Here is an 18,974-nt window from a genome sequence, read left to right on the forward strand (position 1 = left end):
GTAATCAGGAGCAATAAACATGGCCACTGAGTTCTGTGACAGTAATAAACACCCTCTTAAACGACTGGCTCAAGTGTCAAGAATCATCTCTATTTCACGTCTAATAATACAGCACATGTAAAATATGCCATCCCATTACATTAGTCAACTAATAATAGGCAACATTTTGGGGCAAGAAGAGAAATGGACACTGAAGATTTCACTTGCCTAATGGGCAAGTGAAGACAAACAATAATGAACAGTCCTGGGTCACTTCAATCTAATAATTTGTTTTGGAACACACCATTCAACCATTCGGCTACAAGTTTTGGAGCTCAATGGGGAAGCAAGGCTGTCATAGCAGAAGTCAGAGTCATAGAATTACTGTATATGTATGATTGATAAGCCTTCTAATGTAGCAGCGATGAAAATATACATGGCTGGTACGTGGTCGTAGTTGGTAACTGTGAGACCCCATATTATGCCCATACAAGTACTACGTGGTAGAATCGAAAGCTACACGCAGGTACCGATGTAACTGTGTTATAGTGAATGTTTTACTATTTTTTAAGGTCTAGTCTAGTAATGTAACGTTAGAGGTGTTAACTTCATAGTACATTACATGAGCACTCAACTTGACTACATTAAAATCCCTCAGTGATCTTAATTTTACCGACATTGAGTGATGTTCCACTCAAAACGCTATAGACGGAGCTTATCAGCCTATTGACACCGTGAAACTGTTAGTAGTGATATAGCAATCATAGGCCGACCAGACGCCGTGCGAACCAAGCCTGTCGCGATTATACAGCGACTGGACTGTGTATAGTTACGGTACATGTACGATAGCTAATTAGTACTGTATAAGAGTAGTCTACAGTGGTAAAACATACCCGCTTTCTCTCCAGCTTCAGAACTGCTGATCCGCTTTGTTTTTCAGCTCCCTGACGATGAGTTTGGCTTCCATTTCCCAGCTTGATAACAGAGATAGCTATGGGCTGCAGGATCCTCTTTTTGGGCGCAAATCGTAGCAGAATATACAGCCCTTCCTCTACTACTTACCTCCACTACAAGCGATCACTGCATACGAGGCTGTACAACCTTGTACGTAGTACTGTACATGTACATCGTACTAGTAGAAGGGACCAACTATCCCACTGGGCTCTCGTCAGCAAATGATTCTCAACGACCCTAATTTTTTTTTTTTTCGAGTGGCGTCATCTTTAGGGAAGTTGTGCAGACTTACACCCATCTTTTGTGTCGTCTTTGCTGCGGTGACAACACACTTCCCCGGCATTTTCTTGAAATACTTTCTCCAACTTTCCTACGAATACACAAGATCCCCTGCACTGTGAAGTACGGTTTAGGCGAAGCAGTCGCACTATGAGTTCCCGTTGGTACGTCACAGTGTCACCTGACAAGACACGTGACGTTGACCGGTCCTTGCTTTTTCTGGGGGCGTTCCCGACTACCTGTAAAATGAGCAATTTAGCCGATTTCAACTGAGTTTTTTGAAGTTCACAGATCTCGTTGAAGAAACGTGTATGCGATTTCTAATAGTATTGACACATAATTTTCATATGATAATGCATTATAAAATTAAAAGACCCGTCCTTTAATTCTTCTTTTGTTGCGAGCGCGCACCGATGACCCAGTCTGACCGCACGACAAAAGATCTCTATCTTTTGCCAGTCTGACAGCGCCTTCTGACCGCGCCTTTTAATCGAGGTGGAAAACAAATCCCGCTTCTCATTTCATTTTTTTTCCATTTTTGACATTGTCATGTTAATTTTTTTAAAAGAACAAACAATGGGAACGTGAACTAAAAAGCTCTTAGTTTAACATAAGAATCGGGTGAGGAAAAGTGATTTTGAATAAATATGTGGGCTCGAGAGAAAATAATGAATATGAGACAAGACAAGCTGGAGCGGCACAAATTGTTGCTTCCGCACAATATTTGTCGCCTGGCGACAGATTGTGCTGCTGGTGCAGATCACGATTTTTTACCTCAATAGCGAACATTTGTGAAGGTAAAATGAAACTTAAGTGCACAAAATTGACATCGGTTGTTGTCTTCAAGCTGCAGCTGAAGCTAACGCTCGGATGCATTATGAATTTTGTTGGTGGGGTGGTTGTTTCTGTGTTTTGCTTGGATGGGGTATGTATGATAGGTAAATGTGATGTATATGTGTGTGTGGGGGAGGGTGGGGGTTGCTAGGTATGTGTCATGTATGGTGTGTTGGTGCGTATTTGACTTGTCTATGCCTGTGCGCATAGCTGTGTGTGTGTTTGGGGTATAATAATAATATGTGTGGAATCTGTGTGCATATTTCATGGTTGCATAGTGGTTTGTTTGTTTGTCTATGTGTATGTGTGTGCCTGTGTGCGTTTGTTTGGATGTTTGGCGCGTGTGCGTTTGTATGTGTTTGGTGTGCATGCGTGCAGTGTCTATGTGTGTGTGTGTGAGTGTGTGCGTGTGTGTGTGTGTTTGGATTCGTGGTATTTTTGTGCTGGTGTATGTGTAGTACAGTGTATCTGTGTTTAAGTTCAGTCTGTATGGGCGTGTATGTACGTACGTGTGTTGGCCCCTATGTATGAATGTATGTATGTATGGATTGATGGATGGATGGATGGATGGATGGATGGATGGATGTATGAATGGTTGCATGTGTTTTATGTATGCACGTATGTATGTGATGCGTCCTTTTACTTATACTTTTTTTCTAACCCACAGGAGGGGCAGGGGAGTAAGGGAAACGTCGTTATGGCGACTGATGCCTCCGCTATAATGCAAGATTCTCCCAATAGGTGTGTAGTGCAATGTCTTCACAATGTGTGATGACAGTTTCACATAACTGGCAAAATCAAAATGACAGGTTTGTCAGAAATATCTTGAATACATTGTATCTTGAAAACAGTATAATTACAGTATAAACATAGATTTTTTTTTGCATTCAAACCTGGCCTTGACCCTCAAAATTTGACCTTTGACCTTCTGGCAGGAAATTTCCAAGAGAATCTCCACTAGGTAATACATGTATATTAAGTCTTTGAAATAATAATTGCTTATATTAGTACATGTATATGAGGGAAAAAGTAAAATTTTGACGGGTTGACCTTGACCTTTGACCACTGATTATTGACCCATGACCCCTACATTCCCTATATAATCCCTGCTGGTCAGTACATGCGTATGTACCATGTTCCATGAAGACACATTGCACCATTTGTGAAAAAAGTGAAAATCTAAAATTTTCACCTAATCTTTGTCCTTTTAACCTTTGACCTTATGATGTCAAACTCTCTCTGGAGAATCTTTTAGCAGTAGTACATGTTTACATTAAGTTTCAAGAAAATACCTTCGGGCATTGCATGGATATGGGGGAAATAGCAACATTTTTAGCATTTGACCTTGACCTTTTGACCTTTGTCCTCTTGTCAATGTCACTGAAATCTACGCAACTAATTGCCCCATCAAACATCATCCATGAACCAAGTTTGGTGAAAGCTGCTTCATCCACTTTGGAGTTCTCACGTAAACAGATACATTTTAGGATTTGACCTTGATCTTTGACCTCTGTTCGATTTCACTCAAAAATTAATCAAGTAATTGTCCTACCATACACTATCCTTGGACAAAGTTTGGTGAAATTTGCTTGATCCAGTCTTGAGTTATCGCGTAAACAGATACAATTTTATGATTTGACCTTGAGCTTTGACCTTTGGCATTTGGCCGATTTCACCCAAAATGTAATCAAGTAATTGTCTCATCAGACTTTATACTTGGATCAAGTTTAGTGAAATTCCAGTCAATATTACTTAAGTTATCGCGTAAATGAATGCGGACGGACGCACAGACAACCCGAAAACATAATGCCTCCGGCACCACTTCGTTGCGGAGGCATAAAAACACACACATTGATTGCAGACCTCACATGAACTTTCACAGCCTCACATGAAGGTCCACAGCTCTTTTGCTGGTTTATTAAGTACCTCATAGCTTACCTTAGAAGGAGAAACAGTATCAGTAATGCAGTGAATGCAAATTAATCTCACTAGTCCCTTTATCTTACAATAATTTGTGAGCTTTGAGCTGGCATAACACCGTATTGCATGAAGATACGTTGTTTTGCCAAGTCCATGCCCGTAGCGTGTTGACCAGGGGCAAACGTATCAACACCTACGTGTTTGTTTTGTTTTGTTTTGTTTATTTTTTTTTTGCCAACCAAGTTTGAACAATTCCCACTGGGAGAGAAGTTTTGAGTTAGACAAGTGTTATACGCTGATGATAACGCAATTGTTATCAGAGATAAAAAGTTCGGTTAAAAAAGTGTAGGCAATTTTGGTTCTTTTTTTTAAATGACTAGTTTAAAGGTTAATGGTGAAAAACCCCAAAATAGTGTGCATGGGAAAAGACAGGGTTAGGGTAGGGGATCTTTCGTTTCGTAATGTAGTTAAAGAGGTGAATATATTAGGGTTTTCGGTCAGATCTGAAATAGAAAGAAGAAATAAATTATGGAGAAGAGGGACATCAAATTATGAATTTTGAGTTATTAGTTAAAGTCCGAAGACTTTTTTTTGTGGAGAAAAGAATATGACCTGCAAAAAGTATTTCCATTATGTTTTTAGGTCAGTTGGTGGTAGCTTATTTTCTTCAGTGTAAATTTGAAACCAACCAGTTCCGAAATTTAATAGAGATATTTTACAAGCGTGGCAAGATTTGGAAAGTTCGAGAAATTTAGAAGAGGGATTAGCCATGTCTACACCTATCCAAAAACTTGTAGTTATACTAACTACGAGCGCAAAAATGCGTTTCCCTAACCACGACAAAACTTCGATGCCGTTCACACCTACATGCAGTTAGCAAAACCTCGAGGTAAAGATAACTACGATAGAAAATAAAGGGCGCCTAGTTTGCATATAGGGTTGCGCACTATTGTGGAAAAAATTGAGCGTCGTGGTTAACAAAACTCCGTTCACATCTGTCATAGTTTAAGCGCGCTGCCACAGCGCGCTTAAACTACGCGCTTAAACCACGACAACACCCTAAGAAATCTTGTGGTGTTGTCGTGGTGTCTTCGCCTTAAGGTTTTGTCGTGGTTTTCTAAACTACATGCGTCTACATCTACGCTAACTTGGAGTTTAGTGCCTCGTAGTTTACAAAACCTCGAGGTTTAGAAAACCTTAAGGTAAAGGGACCTAGGTGTGAACCTCACTAATAACAACAAACGCATGTTGTGCGCTTATGAGTGTTATACTCTACATCATAATAGAGAAGACGTCACACTAGGATTGCGCGCGCTGCACAAAAAGATCATGAGACAATAATAGCAATAATAGAAACGTCATAAAGGCAATGAAGTTAACATGATACAATGAAAGTGCCAATGGATAGTAGGGAGCTTTAGATTTTTGACGCGCGGACGTTTGAGCCGACGCTTGCGCTGGACGTTCTCCTCTCCCTGCGTCGTGTGGAAAAGTAGCTTTAGATTACGCTAGGACACAACGTATAAAAAAAAAAAAAATCGCGCCCCCATTATGATCAGTGCATGAACGTCCGCGCGTCGAAAATCTAAAGCTCCCTAATATACGCATGCTGAGTTGCGCGATTATGAGAGCCATACTGTGCGTCATAATAGAGAAGACGTCACACTGAGATAGCTCGCGCCGCACAAAGGAGACAATAGTAACGATAATAGAAACGTCATAATGGCAATGAAGTGATACAATCTGTCAAGTGCTTGTACGCATTATATAGAGAGAAGAGAAGAGAGAGCAAAAAGTAGGAAAGGAGGAAATAAGGAGAGAAGAAAGAAGGACACAAGAAAAAATGAGGAAATTGTCATATACATGAGGTACACTTACTAGTAAGACATCAAGACTGCGCAAGTTGTCCAGTACCAGAAAAATAAATTGAAGACCTCTGCAAGGGTGAAATAATTATCAATGGCGGAGTAGCAACTGAAATCAGTTATCGGAAGAAAATGTATGGGCTGAGCCAAGAAAGATCTTTGTTCATGCCTGTTTCAAAACTGCGGCTAAGAACAATGGATCGCAGTTCTGCCCACTTCCTGTCTTCAGCCGATTTGTATACCCCCGCAAAAGATCAGCAGACTTTCAAGTCTTTCATCGAATGACGGGGGTCACTGAAGTGGTTCGCCACTGGAGTATCTTTACGCTTCTTCAGGATTGAGCTCTTGTGATTATTAAACCTCATACGGAACTTCGTGCTTGTCTCACCTATATAGATGGCACCCCTGGGCATTTAGTGCAAATGATACAGTAAAGCACATTGCAAGAGTCGCATGTGTGGTCCGGTGGTTTGATACTGAGTGACGGAGAGATTTGCACCACTGTTTCTGTCACCAGATGGTTACAAATTTGACATCGTTGTTTGCCGCACCTCTTGTTACCTTTTGGGGTTGCAGGTTTTGGTCACTCACTCCGCACCAGAAGTGATCTCAAGTTGGGCGGTTGTCTTTGGGAGTGTAGAGGTAGTTCCCCCAATATTGTATAATGTTTTGGATCAAGCTGAATATTCGCCCACTCTTTCTTGGTCGTGGAGACAATCTTTTTGACTTGTGGGTGGAATGTAGTAACGAGAGGAATGCGATCGTTCCTCTCATCTTTAGGTTTAGAGTCTAACAGGTCTTCTCTGCTTTTTTCACTGACCCTTTTGAGTGCATTGTTTACGAGGCGAAGTGGATAACCCCTTCTAACGAAATGTTCTCCCAGACGGACAGCATCTTCTTCAAACACGTTGGGGTCAGAAGTGATCCGCTTATATCTGACTAGTTGGCTGTACACAATTGATTGCTTTGTGTGCAAGGGGTGGAACGAATTGTAATTCAAGTAGGTGAAGGAATCCGTGGGTTTAATGTACGCACTGGTGGAAAGCATGTTACCATTCTTAGATACATTGACATCCAGGAAGTGGATTATCTCTCTGGAGCTCTCCATTGTGAACTGCATTCCTCTGTTATGACTTTATTATTGCTATTTCTAGTACTGCCAATACGCGGAACAACTACAATGTTTGGAACAAGACTGAATGCAGCGTCTCTCGCGCCCGACGAGCGTGCGAACGTTTATACCACAAATTAGCACAAATACGATCTGGGCCCTGTTTTATCAAGATAAAGTTAGCGCTAATTGTGAAATCAACGCTAACTTTATCCAACTTGAAGTCTGCTATAACTTTAAATCAACTGCAAGTTTCCGTTTTACGAAGAGACTTAGGCCTAATAGTCAATTATAGTTATAGGTCATCACCATGACTTAATTATTGATTTAGTCAAAACGAAAAACACGGGACGAGGCTGGTTTCCGGTACTCTCTGCTTAAAAAACAATACAATACATTAAGCAAAACAAACAACAAGACATGATTGTTTGCCATGGCCACGGAAGCGTAGTCTGCTAGTGCGACGCAGTATTATTAGCGCTTCAGCCGCTGAATTAGAAGTATAAGTTTGCAACAGAACCGTAAAATACGCCGTTTTGCGTTGTGTTGAAGAAATTAAAAGTAGGTCGATAGATCTAGCACATTTCGAGCTCAACGAAAATCTGCGTACGCGCGTACCGTAAAGATTCCGCGCACTACGTGGGATCTCAGTAAATCTAATGTTATAACAACCAAGTATTCATTGACGTACATGGATCTAAACGTACAGTAACTGACTGTCCAAGGTGAAGGTCGTGTAGGCCTCTGCATTGTTTCAAGTCTTAATTCAATAGGCTGAAGTTCTGTGTGTTTACTACGTGTAGGATTATGGAAACTTGTGAGAGTGTGGTGACTACAATGGCTTGTTTTTACCTCTACGGCGCTGATCGGCTTTGTAAAGAATAGATCGCGAGTCTACATTAACATGTCTAAATTCTAACGTTGTAGACTTTAATAGACGCTCTATCATAATCTGCAGTACGGTACGTGTTTATACGGTAAGTACAAACGACTCGAACATAACGTTACTCAGGCCTAACGTTAAGCCTACTGGTTCAAGCCTAACTTAGATCTCAAGTTACTGCTGTCGTACTCGGTGCTATAGAATTAAACTCTTTAGAGTTTGTATAGGCCTACTAAACTCTTAATTAGTATCTATTGACAAACTAGCTCTACGTAGGCCTAAGCACGTCAGAAATCACTGGTTTCCTCGCATTTGGGTTCTTTGGTAAGATATGCATTGGACACAGATGCAGTTCCAGTCACAGTACCGTACTCGGTTACTTGCCCTTCTTGCTGGCGATGGCTTGATTGGCGGGCGGGTGAGCCGAGGCGCCGGGCGCGCAGGCTGGGATTGAGACTGCTGTCTAGGGTGCAGCAGTCGCGTAAGCAATGCGTGCCGATCGTGAATTTCATGCAAGGAAAATACCATAATTACATGAAGGAAACGCAATTAAATGTTAGAGAAAGTGAGCAGTTAACAGACAAACATTTGTGACAATTTGACCCCAGCTAGACTAGGAAAGTGTGACAGTCATCTTTCTTCTTTAAATTGCCTTACAATTGAGTCTACCTAGACTGTTTCTACTTAAAGTTGATATTTATCAACTGTTAAGTTAATCATGGATTTGGAGCGGTTGAGAAAACCTATAATTGATTTTGGAGGAAGTTAATTTTTTTCCAGCTCTGAGTGTCTTGATAAAACGAACTTTAACTTAGCTTGGAAGTTAATCATAGATTAAGTGGCCTTAGAGTTGATATGAGAAGTTAATCATAGATTATCTTGACTTAAAGGGGATGGATAGTAACTGATCAGTGGGAATCAGTGGGATGCTGAGGGATGATTGTTCCATTCCTTGTGGGATTCATTTAAGAGTATATTATATATCTACTGTTGTGTGAAAATTATTTGCTTGAGAACGGTCTCATATTCAAGTAATGTGCAGATTAATGCCCCGTCACTGACCAGGCACGCTAACCTGGAAACATTAAACTGCACATTTCTTGAATATGAGACCATTCTGAAGCAAATAATTTTCATACAGCAGTAGATATATAATGTACTCTTAAATGAATCCCACAAGGATTGGAACAGTCATCTCTCAGCATTCCCACTGATCGGTTACTAGCCATCCCCTTTAACGTTAGATTTATCTTTTGATAAAATAGGGCCCAGATATTTACTTCTTATCAGCGACGAAGAAGCATGACGTAGTGCCAAAAGGATTTCGCATCAAGAACCCTATGAAGTCAACGTTCAACACCAATGCCGCCAGCCGAATTTGCCAGAGGACATCGGAGCGCCTTCGTAATAACGCAACCTTTCACGAGGCATTTAACAAACACAATTGTCACATCCAGTTCACAATGAAAATATCATATTTGAATTCAACCAATAAGATGGTAAAAAATGCATGCATTCGTGTTTTATTAATGTACAATGTATGACCTTTCCTCACATTCAACAGCGATTATCTCAAAATGACCATTGTGTGGGTTAGCACTATAATGCACCGACCCCTTCATATGTATAAGCGTGTTAGAGTTACGATGTGAAAGAAATAAATTTGTGTCATCAGCAAAGCATATGAAAGAAAGAATCTGAGACGAATTTTGGAGGTCGTTTATGTACAAAATAGATAAAAAATGGGCCAAGTAGGGAACCCTGGGGGACACCACAAGAAGTTGTTTTTAAGAGAGACTCATGACCGTTTAAATAATCATATTGCTTTCTATTAGTTAGGTAATCTTTAAACCAATCTAGAGCTGTCCCACGAATGCCGTAATGGCTTAACTTATAAAGCAAAATTTCATGGTCTATCGTATCGAACGCTTTCGAGAAGTCGAGAAAAACACCGGTGGTATGGGAAGCGTCGTCTAAAGCATGTGCTACTTTATCAATGAAAGCTAACAAAGCGTGGGTTGTGCTATGCTGTTTTCTGAATCCAAACTGAAAATCTGAAAGAATATTACAATTGATAAGGAATCTAAGATTTCGTTTGTGAACAAGCTTCTCCAAATTTTTTGAAATTGAAGTTAAAAGAGATATTGGACGGTAATTGCTAACCGATTCTTTAGCACCCTTTTTAAATATTGAACGACTCTAGCAATTTTCATCTTTTCAGGGACTTTTCCAGTTGACAAAGATTGATTGAAGATATAAGTAAGGGGAGTAATTATTTCAGTTATTATATCGTTTTAAAGAAAAAATGAAATTCCGTCATCACCTGTACTTTTCTTATTTAGTTTGCGAACAATTTCTTTGATTTCTTCCTCGATAATAGAAACAAAACACAAAGTCTGTGCATTCCTATCCCTTAGAAACGAATAAAAAGGTGTCCAGGAGCGAAGTATTTTCTTGGCAAGATCTGGCCCAAGGTTAACGAAGAAGTCATTGAATATATCTGCCATCTCCCCTGGATTGTCTATCACGCGACCCTCTTTCAGAATACGATTTGGGGAATTCGCCTCAATGCTGGATTTTAAAGCTGTGTTGATGACCTTCCACGTGCTCTTTATGTCAGATTTGCATCTATCGAACTGTCGGTAAAGATACTGTTGCTCAGCTAAGCGTAACGTAAAGGTCAGCGCCGGTATTTCGATAACGAACATAACGAGATTTAGTTGAAACATTTGGGGATTTACGGTATCTACAAAATAATTTGTTTTTCTTATTAATAGACCTAAGAAGAGATTTCGTGATCCAAGGCTGTCTTGGTATCTTTTTATAATTAGATTTAGATCGTTTACACAAGGGTATATAATTATCACAAGTTTCTATCAAGATTTTCATAAAAACCTCGAAGGATGAGTTTACATTTGAAGAGTATAGGACCTACCTGATGTAATTCCACGACCTCTACATCTAAATGCTTACTTTTGTGAATGAGAAACATTTCCTTTTATCATTATATTGAGTGAGTTTGTCATACAATGGTGAATTCGTTGAGCAATGTATGAATTTGCATCTGTTTGACGGGAGTGGGATGGGCACTGCTGGGTGCGCGTTATTTCCCGTATGTAGATCTTAATATGTATGGTAAGAAAACGGACAAATTGGTCCATTTTGAAAGTAGCAATTTTTCTGACAAGCCTTGGACTTACTCTTATCTTCCAGCATCTTCCAGTATGATATGTGGTTACTCTATCACACAGGGCATTCTTATCAAAATACGCAACAATCACAAAGATATTTAAGCATGTTAGTTTTTTTTTTTTTTTTTTTTTTTTCATGGCTGCTAATTAGATAGTATAAAATGTCATCCTCGTTTCTTTCGTGCCGGTTAATATGCTACATTTTCTCTTAAACAACCAAACAGATAAGACAATTTTTTTGAGTTGAGTTGAGTTTATTAACAACATACATGTGAATATGATAACATGATTCCGTTAAATTACATAGGGTAAGATACAATAACAAAATATTTTATGAGAATACAATGATATACAAGGTTCTTACAGATATGCAAGCACATATTTTACATACTTATATTTATCTTACATAAGAATACATGTGGTATAATTGATTTAATTTAATTTTGATACATTTATCAGTGAAAAAGCAAAGAGAATGAATAAGTATGTAATATAGACATATATGCATGGACAAAGGTTCTGAAAAAAAAATAAAACAGAAGATGATGTTGTTAAAGGGGGAACCAAAAGTTAGCACAGTTAGCACAAGTGCTAGTCGAGAATGGTTCTCCCATTATAGCTACATGTATATTTAAGCTGCTTATTGCAAGGTCTGCCCTTCTAAAGTAACATTAAACTAAACATCTGAATATTCTTTTCATCACTAAATTTCATTTAACAAGTGATTTCTTTAGGTTTCTTCGAAATGAAGATCTTGTTCTTTCCTCTTGAATATTTTTGTGCAAATTATTCCAGAACTTTGACCCGACAAAAGATATAGAAAATGTACCATGTGTCGTTTTACATTTCGGGAGTCTAAGTATGGAATGATCGTTGCCTCTAGTCCTGTATGCATGATTCATTGGCTCATAATATTGCGTTACAGAATGTGGTAAATGTCCCTTGTGTAGATCATATACAAAGGTTGACACTGCAAGCTTATGCAGGTCAAAAACATCTAACACTCCTAGACTGGTGAATAATGGCCTAGAACTTGTTCTTAAGGTGGAAAATGTAATTGCTCTCACGGCCATTTTGTGTGCTAAAAATATATAATCTAAGTGGCTTCTGTAGGTACTTCCCCATACTTCAATTCCATAAAGTATATGTGATTGTATACAGAATTTATATTAAAAGCATGAGAACATGCCGTGGAACAAAGTAACTTAAAAATTAAGCCAATTTTACACCTAATGCATTTTGTTGATACATTGAATCTGATCCTTCCACATCAAGGTCACATCATGATGATAATCAACTCTGTGATCATTTGTTTCTTTTTCTTTTCTTTTCTTTTCAAAACCAACCTACCTCTCTCTTACTATCAAAACATGACTATGTCCCCACACAAAATTGGGCAAATTTGCAAACGGGTATGACTTTAGAGAATCATTTTAAAAATCTCATCACAACAATTGCTATAAATGGGGAAAAAACTGTGGTCCGTTAACTGGTTAAGTCCACACAATTTTTACCCAACCTATACGGGTTAATCGGACCTCCGTTCAAAAACATTATTGGTTACCATTGTCAATAAAAAAGGAAGGAGTTACATATGGAGCAAAAAATAATGAGAGTCTCTGTAGTTTCAGCTCAATTCTATTCTTGTTACCTGAGAAAGTTCCCATAAATACAAGAAATCTTATCATTATCATCGTTATCATTTTCATTCAGAGAAAGGAACCACGAGCCAAAATCATGTGGTCCGTTTCACCCTTATTTTCCTATCTGATTCTAGGAAGAGAAAGAACGAACATCATAAGAAGGGTGCCAACATCCGCTATTCATCCATAGAAACATCGGAGGCCTGTAGGTCCTAATGATATGAAAAAATGACACGGCAGGAGAACGCATTACATAATTTGTATCATCATGCAGCGTTTTGTCGTAAAAAGTCAAGCCACTGCTTTGTACAACACGCAAAAATAAAAAGCGTAATAGAGTTAAAAAAAAAACACAACATCATTTGGGGAAGGTCTGTGAATGTTCTCAGTCATCCAGGTGAAGTATCACATGAACAACATCGGTAAATCTAGTCAACTGGACTTACTTGTAATTTGGAGTAGCGACGTTTCGCGTCCGCTCCGGGACGCTTCATCAGGCCGACTGATCTTTGGCGGCATTTGGCTGTTGACCCGTAACAGGGTCGGGGAATTTCGGAAAGCGCCGAGGAATCTTCCGAACCGCCGGGTTGTAGGCTCCGGCTGGGTTGTGTCTCAGCCCCCCTCCTCGGTTTCGGGATGGCTCCTCCCTTTTAACGTAGATGGACTCTTTGACTCCCCTCTCGAACCACCGTGCCTCGCGATCTAAGATAACTACGTCCTTGTTTGTCAAAGGTGTGGTTACTGCTGTTCAGATGGGAGTATAAGGCAGAGTATCCACATCCAGACGAAATTTTCACTAAGAGATTTTTGTGATGTGCAGACATTTGCGCAAAGTTACCAAAATTTCTCTGACTGCAAAGTTCTGCGTGAGGTGTTATTGATTGCGAGTGCCATAAGAAATATATTTTAATGTATGTGTGATCGTCAAGAATTGCAGGGGAATGTTGAACTCCCCCTTCATACTTGTCAGAAGGCATTGTAAAGCACATAAATACAGTGGTGTCAGTTTTTTTAGCAGACGATTTTTAACTATGAGATGTGAAATTTTGTTGATGGCTTTTAAACATTCCACCATGACTGCACTCTCCCTGTGAGAAGCTTTTTGCTGGTGTGGAAAATGTCTCAAACCCATCGAGTCCCCATAAGAAAATCGCTAGCAATACAAAATTCCATCAATGAGTGGTTAAAACCGAACTAAAAAAAGATTCAGCACCAAATCACAATGATGTGGTTGTCGGGTCTTGCTGGGTGAGTGGATCTGCACCCCTGCATCACATACCTCTTTACATGACCTCCTTTTCCTGTCGCCAGAGTCTTCAGAATTTGATGTAGTTATTCCTCTATTAGACTGTGCACCCTGTGTCTTGTCCGAAACTCCCATTCAAATTTTTTATTAATATGATTTGCTTTCTCATGATTATACTCTAGCATAAATCCCACCTTATATATTTTTATAGTTGAAAACTTTGTATGGTGAGGTAAATGAGGAAGAATAGTCAGCGGTTAAACCATGTATATACTATGTAGTCTTCAAAACTTTTACATGTGCCATTACTGCAAATCCCTTTACCTGCTAGTCCATTAAGTTTTTCCAGCATAACTCATTTCTGAGCCCTCGTTTGTTTTTCCTTTCACTCATTATTTGCTGTCTGTTATTTTGTGCCAAAATGGAAGTGCGATTCGACGCTCCCACAATTTTGCGTGCCTTTAATGTAGTACAGCTACCATGAATTAATGCATATCCCCAGAATGCATCAGAAAAGAAAGAAAGAAAGAAAAAAAAAATTGCTGAATGCAAACTCAACAGAACACAAAATAAAACAAATATATATCTATATCTCTCGCTGAACGTCAAACTGAACAGAACACGCTATTGTAATGATTTAGCGAAAATGTATCTGGTGGACGTTGCAGATTGATCCGAACGAAACGCAGCATCTTGCTGAAGTGGAGGTAGTGTATGTTGCAGACATTGCAGAATACCTTTGTGATCAACAGTAGTGAAAAGAAAAAATGATAGGGCCTACATATTCAGATGTCCTTTCTGAAATCACTCTGATAGATTACACAAGTGGAAAGAAAATGACAGTATGTATCCATTCATATTTATATTCTTGTGGCTTGATGTTACACTACTACTGATTTGTGATTTTAAATCTGTCCCTGCAGGTATGCCGTCTTACGGGAATCTACAGTCATTATGATGAGAAGGGGGAGGGGTAGGTTAGGGCTTTGGCTTGAAGGAGATAAATATCAATATCAGTGAATGGTCCGTCCTTTTTGGTGAAGCACATGATGCACCGAATGTTTCACTGTAAACCATTTTGAAGATACTAAGTATTGATAATGCAAAGTGTATGTCATTGAAAGTTGTTTTTAGATGTACATGCCATAAAATATTTTGAATCTGCTTCTTTCGTGGGTGCAATATAATCACAGTAAAGAAAAAGAGAGAGGAAGAGGAAAATATTAAAGCTTTGTTCAGTAATGTGCAGTACTTGAGGAACAAGATCTCTTTGATTTCAGGACAGAAAAAGTCTGTGAATTTTGGGGTCAATTTGTACACATTCAGCCTTTAAAGTGTTTGCCTGAGGAATAAACTTGTGCTCTATGTAAATACAGCAGCCTGCAATGTGTAAGCCAAAATGGTAGTTGTCACTTTTATCTCTATAATTTTATATTTCTTTTTCTTTTCTAGATGGCACAAAGCCATTTACTTTTCATGTAGCTACATCCTTGTATGCGATCTATTGTCATCATAACAGATTAAGATTGCCTACCAAATTCTTTGTCAATGGATTGACCGTACAGGTTTGAAAAAGGATTACTGTATACGCCAAATATTTCGCGAGGTTTTGTTTTCATGTATTTCACAAGTCAGGTGTTATTCGCGAAATTAAAGACACGCAAAAATATTGCTCTGATTCCGATGTCGATGTGACGTACGGTTGTACATTTCTCCGTTCAGTACCAACGGCGTAAATCCATACTGAGGAGTGGGGGGGGGGGGATGGTCACCATCACCACGATTACAAGCCCATAACCGGACCGGCGCAGCCTTTTTTTTTTTTTTTTTTTTTTTTTGGGGGGGGGGGAAGCTTTGTGCCCCCCCCCCCCCCACTTACACACGCACACACACACACACTTTACAGGGATCGGATGCCCCACTCTTTTGCATGAAATATAAAGTGGGAGAAAAGTGGCAGCAACAACATAAAGACTTTTTGTTCTTGTTGCTTTTTTTTTTTTTTTGCTTGCCAGACGACTTTCGGCGGAAAATCAGACCTTTTATATGAAAACATTTTTTTTGGGGGAAATATCTGTGAGAGGGAGCGGAACGACTGAACGGGGGAAGGGTGTGTATGGGGGGGGGGGGGTAATCCCTCTCCCACACGAGGAAGATTTTGCATTTTCAGACTTGAAATTCAGCGATCTGGTGCTCACTTGTGGTGAAAATTTTGTTTTCTTTTCTTTAAAAAAAACAACAAGGAAATGAAATATTCACAATATATTATTGAATGACAAAATCGTGGTATTTTAGCTCTTGCTGTGCGACATCACTGTGAAGGCCTACTAAATAATGGGGCCTATCATCGGCGTAGACAGGATTTGATCTTAGGAGGAGCGGTTATGTGAGGGAACGAATCAAGCGAGGGGGGAGGGTATGGTAGGGGGGGTTTCCCCCTCCTACGGTGAAATCTCTGCGTTGAAAATTTTGACATTTTTCAGTCCAAAAACTGCCGTTTGTAGCTATAATCTTCGCTTTGGAAATTAAGGGGGGCACACCAGGCGCAACTGCTGTCAATCACTGGCAGCAACATCAGGAGAATGGCATAGCGATTAAAAGCGAGCGAGCGGAGCGAGCGAGCGTGAAAATTTTAACATTTTACAGTCTAAAAACTGCCGTTTGTAGCTATACTTTTTCGCTTTGGAAATTAAGGGGGGCCGCATCAGGCGCAACTGCTGGCAATTACTGGCAGCAACATCAGGAGAATGGCATAGCAGTTAAATGCGAGCGAGCGGGGCGAGCGAGCTTGAAAATTTTGACATTTTACAGTCCAAAGACTGCCGTTTGTGGCTGTATTTTTTCGCTTTGGAAATTATGGGGGCACACCGGGCGCAACTGCCGGCAATCGGGCAGCAACATCAGAATGGCATAACGATTAAATGCGAGCGAGCGAAGCGAGTGAGCTTGAAAATTTTGATATTTTACAGTCCCACATGACATTGTCCTTTGTGGCTGTACTAGTATTTTTTCGCTTTGGAAATTAAGGGGGGGGGGGGGCGCACCGGGCGAAAACTGCTGGCAATTACTGGCAGCAACATCAGGAGAATGGCATAATGATTAAATGCGAGCGAGCGAAGCGAATGAGCTTGAAAATTTTGACATTTTCCAGTCCCAAAAACTGTCGTTTGTGGCTGTATTTTTTCGCTTTGGAAATTAAGGGGGCGCACCGGGCGAAAACTGTTGGCAATTACTGGCAGCAACATCAGGAGAATGGCATAATGATTAAATGCGAGCGAGCGAAGCGAGCGAGCTTCAAAATTTTGACATTTGACAGTCGAAAAACTGCCGTTTGTAGCTATATTTTTCGCTTTGGAAATTAAGGGGGCGCACCGGGCGAAAACTGCTGGCAATTACTGGCAGCAACATCAGGAGAATGGAATAATAATTAAATGCGAGCGAGCTTCAAAAATTTGACATTTTACAGTCCTCAAACTGCCGTTTGTAGCTATATTTCTCGCTTTGGAAATTAAGGGGGCGCACCTGCTCACAATCACTGGCAGCAACATCAGGAGAATGGCATAGCGATTAAATGCGAGCGAGCGGAGCGAGCGAGCTTGAAAATTTTGACATTTTACAGTCTAAAAACTGCCGTTTGTAGCTATACTTTTTCGCTTTGGAAATTTAGGGGGCACACCGAGTGCAACTGCCGGCAATTACTGGCAGCAACATCAGGAGAATGGCATAGCGGTTAAATGTAAGCGAGCGGAGCGAGCGAGCTTGAAAATTTTGACATTTTACAGTCCAAAGACTGCCGTTTGTGGCTGTATTTTTTCGCTTTGGAAATTAAGGGGGCACACCGGGCGCAACTGCCGGCAATTACTGGCAGCGACATGAGGAGAATGGCATACTGATTAAATGCTAGCGAGCGAAGCGAGTCAGCTTGAAAAATTTGACATTTTTCAGTCCTAAAAACTGTCGTTTGTAGCTATATCTTCGCTTTGGAAATTAAGGGGGCGCACCGGGTGCACCTGCTGTCAATCACTGGCAGCAACATGAGGAGAATGGCATAGCGGTTAAATGCGAGCGAGCGGAGCGAGCGAGGTTTAAAATTTTAACATTTTACACTCCAAAAACTGCCGTTTGTAGCTATATTTTTCGCTTTTGTTTGTCCCACTTTTATTTGAGAACCACTCCCCCCCCCCCCGTGATCTGCTGCACACTCTTTGATAAATTAGGGAATATACGTCTATGTCAAAAGTGTACAAAGTTTATCCCTTATCCTGTATAGCGGACCTTTTGCATGTTCATGATTGCAATACAACGATCTGGTGCATAGTTCTGGCGATATTTGGACAATTTTCCATTAAGAAAGTTCGAGATTTGTCCTCATCTCGGGAAATGCTTGGGGGATAAATGATTTGTCTGTCTAAACACTTCCTTTGGGGCGGGGCAAATGCCCCTTTGCCCCCCATAGATTCGACGTCCCTGATCTTCCCTTGGTATGCCCATAGATGTATCCTGACTGAGTCATCAGTCACTGTAGTTTCTCAGGAATGATTCAGGAAATGGAGGGGATTCAATTATGGCGATAAAGTTGTTGTTATTGTTTGTTTGTATGTTTTCGTACATATTTTGCAGATGGTCCCCAGTTACTCGCGTCATAGCATGTTTACATGTAGACCTATACTATTTGACGTTGTCAACGCCTGAGCCATACCTTACAGTGTATGTCGATGTTACTTTCTTCGCGAGCGAGCGAAGCGAGCGAGCACTTGAGAAAATTATACATTTTCCTACAAGATAGAATTCTGTTCAGCTCTGTTACCTGTCTGAAGGCCGGCGTACAAACGTCATGCAATATGCCAAAATTGATACAATCACATTTCTGCTTCCTCCATTTTTTCCCCTCAAAATTCAGGGGGGATGATTGTACAGGCCATCCCCCCCTCCTCCATTTCAGGGGGGGGGGATATATCCCCCCATCCCCCCCGGGATTTACGCCTATGGAGGACTCAATGACTGTGAATTTAACCACGAAATTGTTGGAAATTCCCAATTCGCAAATATTTGGACTTGGAAACATATGG

Source organism: Diadema setosum, chromosome 3, assembly GCF_964275005.1.
Source record: "Diadema setosum chromosome 3, eeDiaSeto1, whole genome shotgun sequence".
NCBI lineage: Eukaryota > Metazoa > Echinodermata > Echinoidea > Diadematoida > Diadematidae > Diadema > Diadema setosum.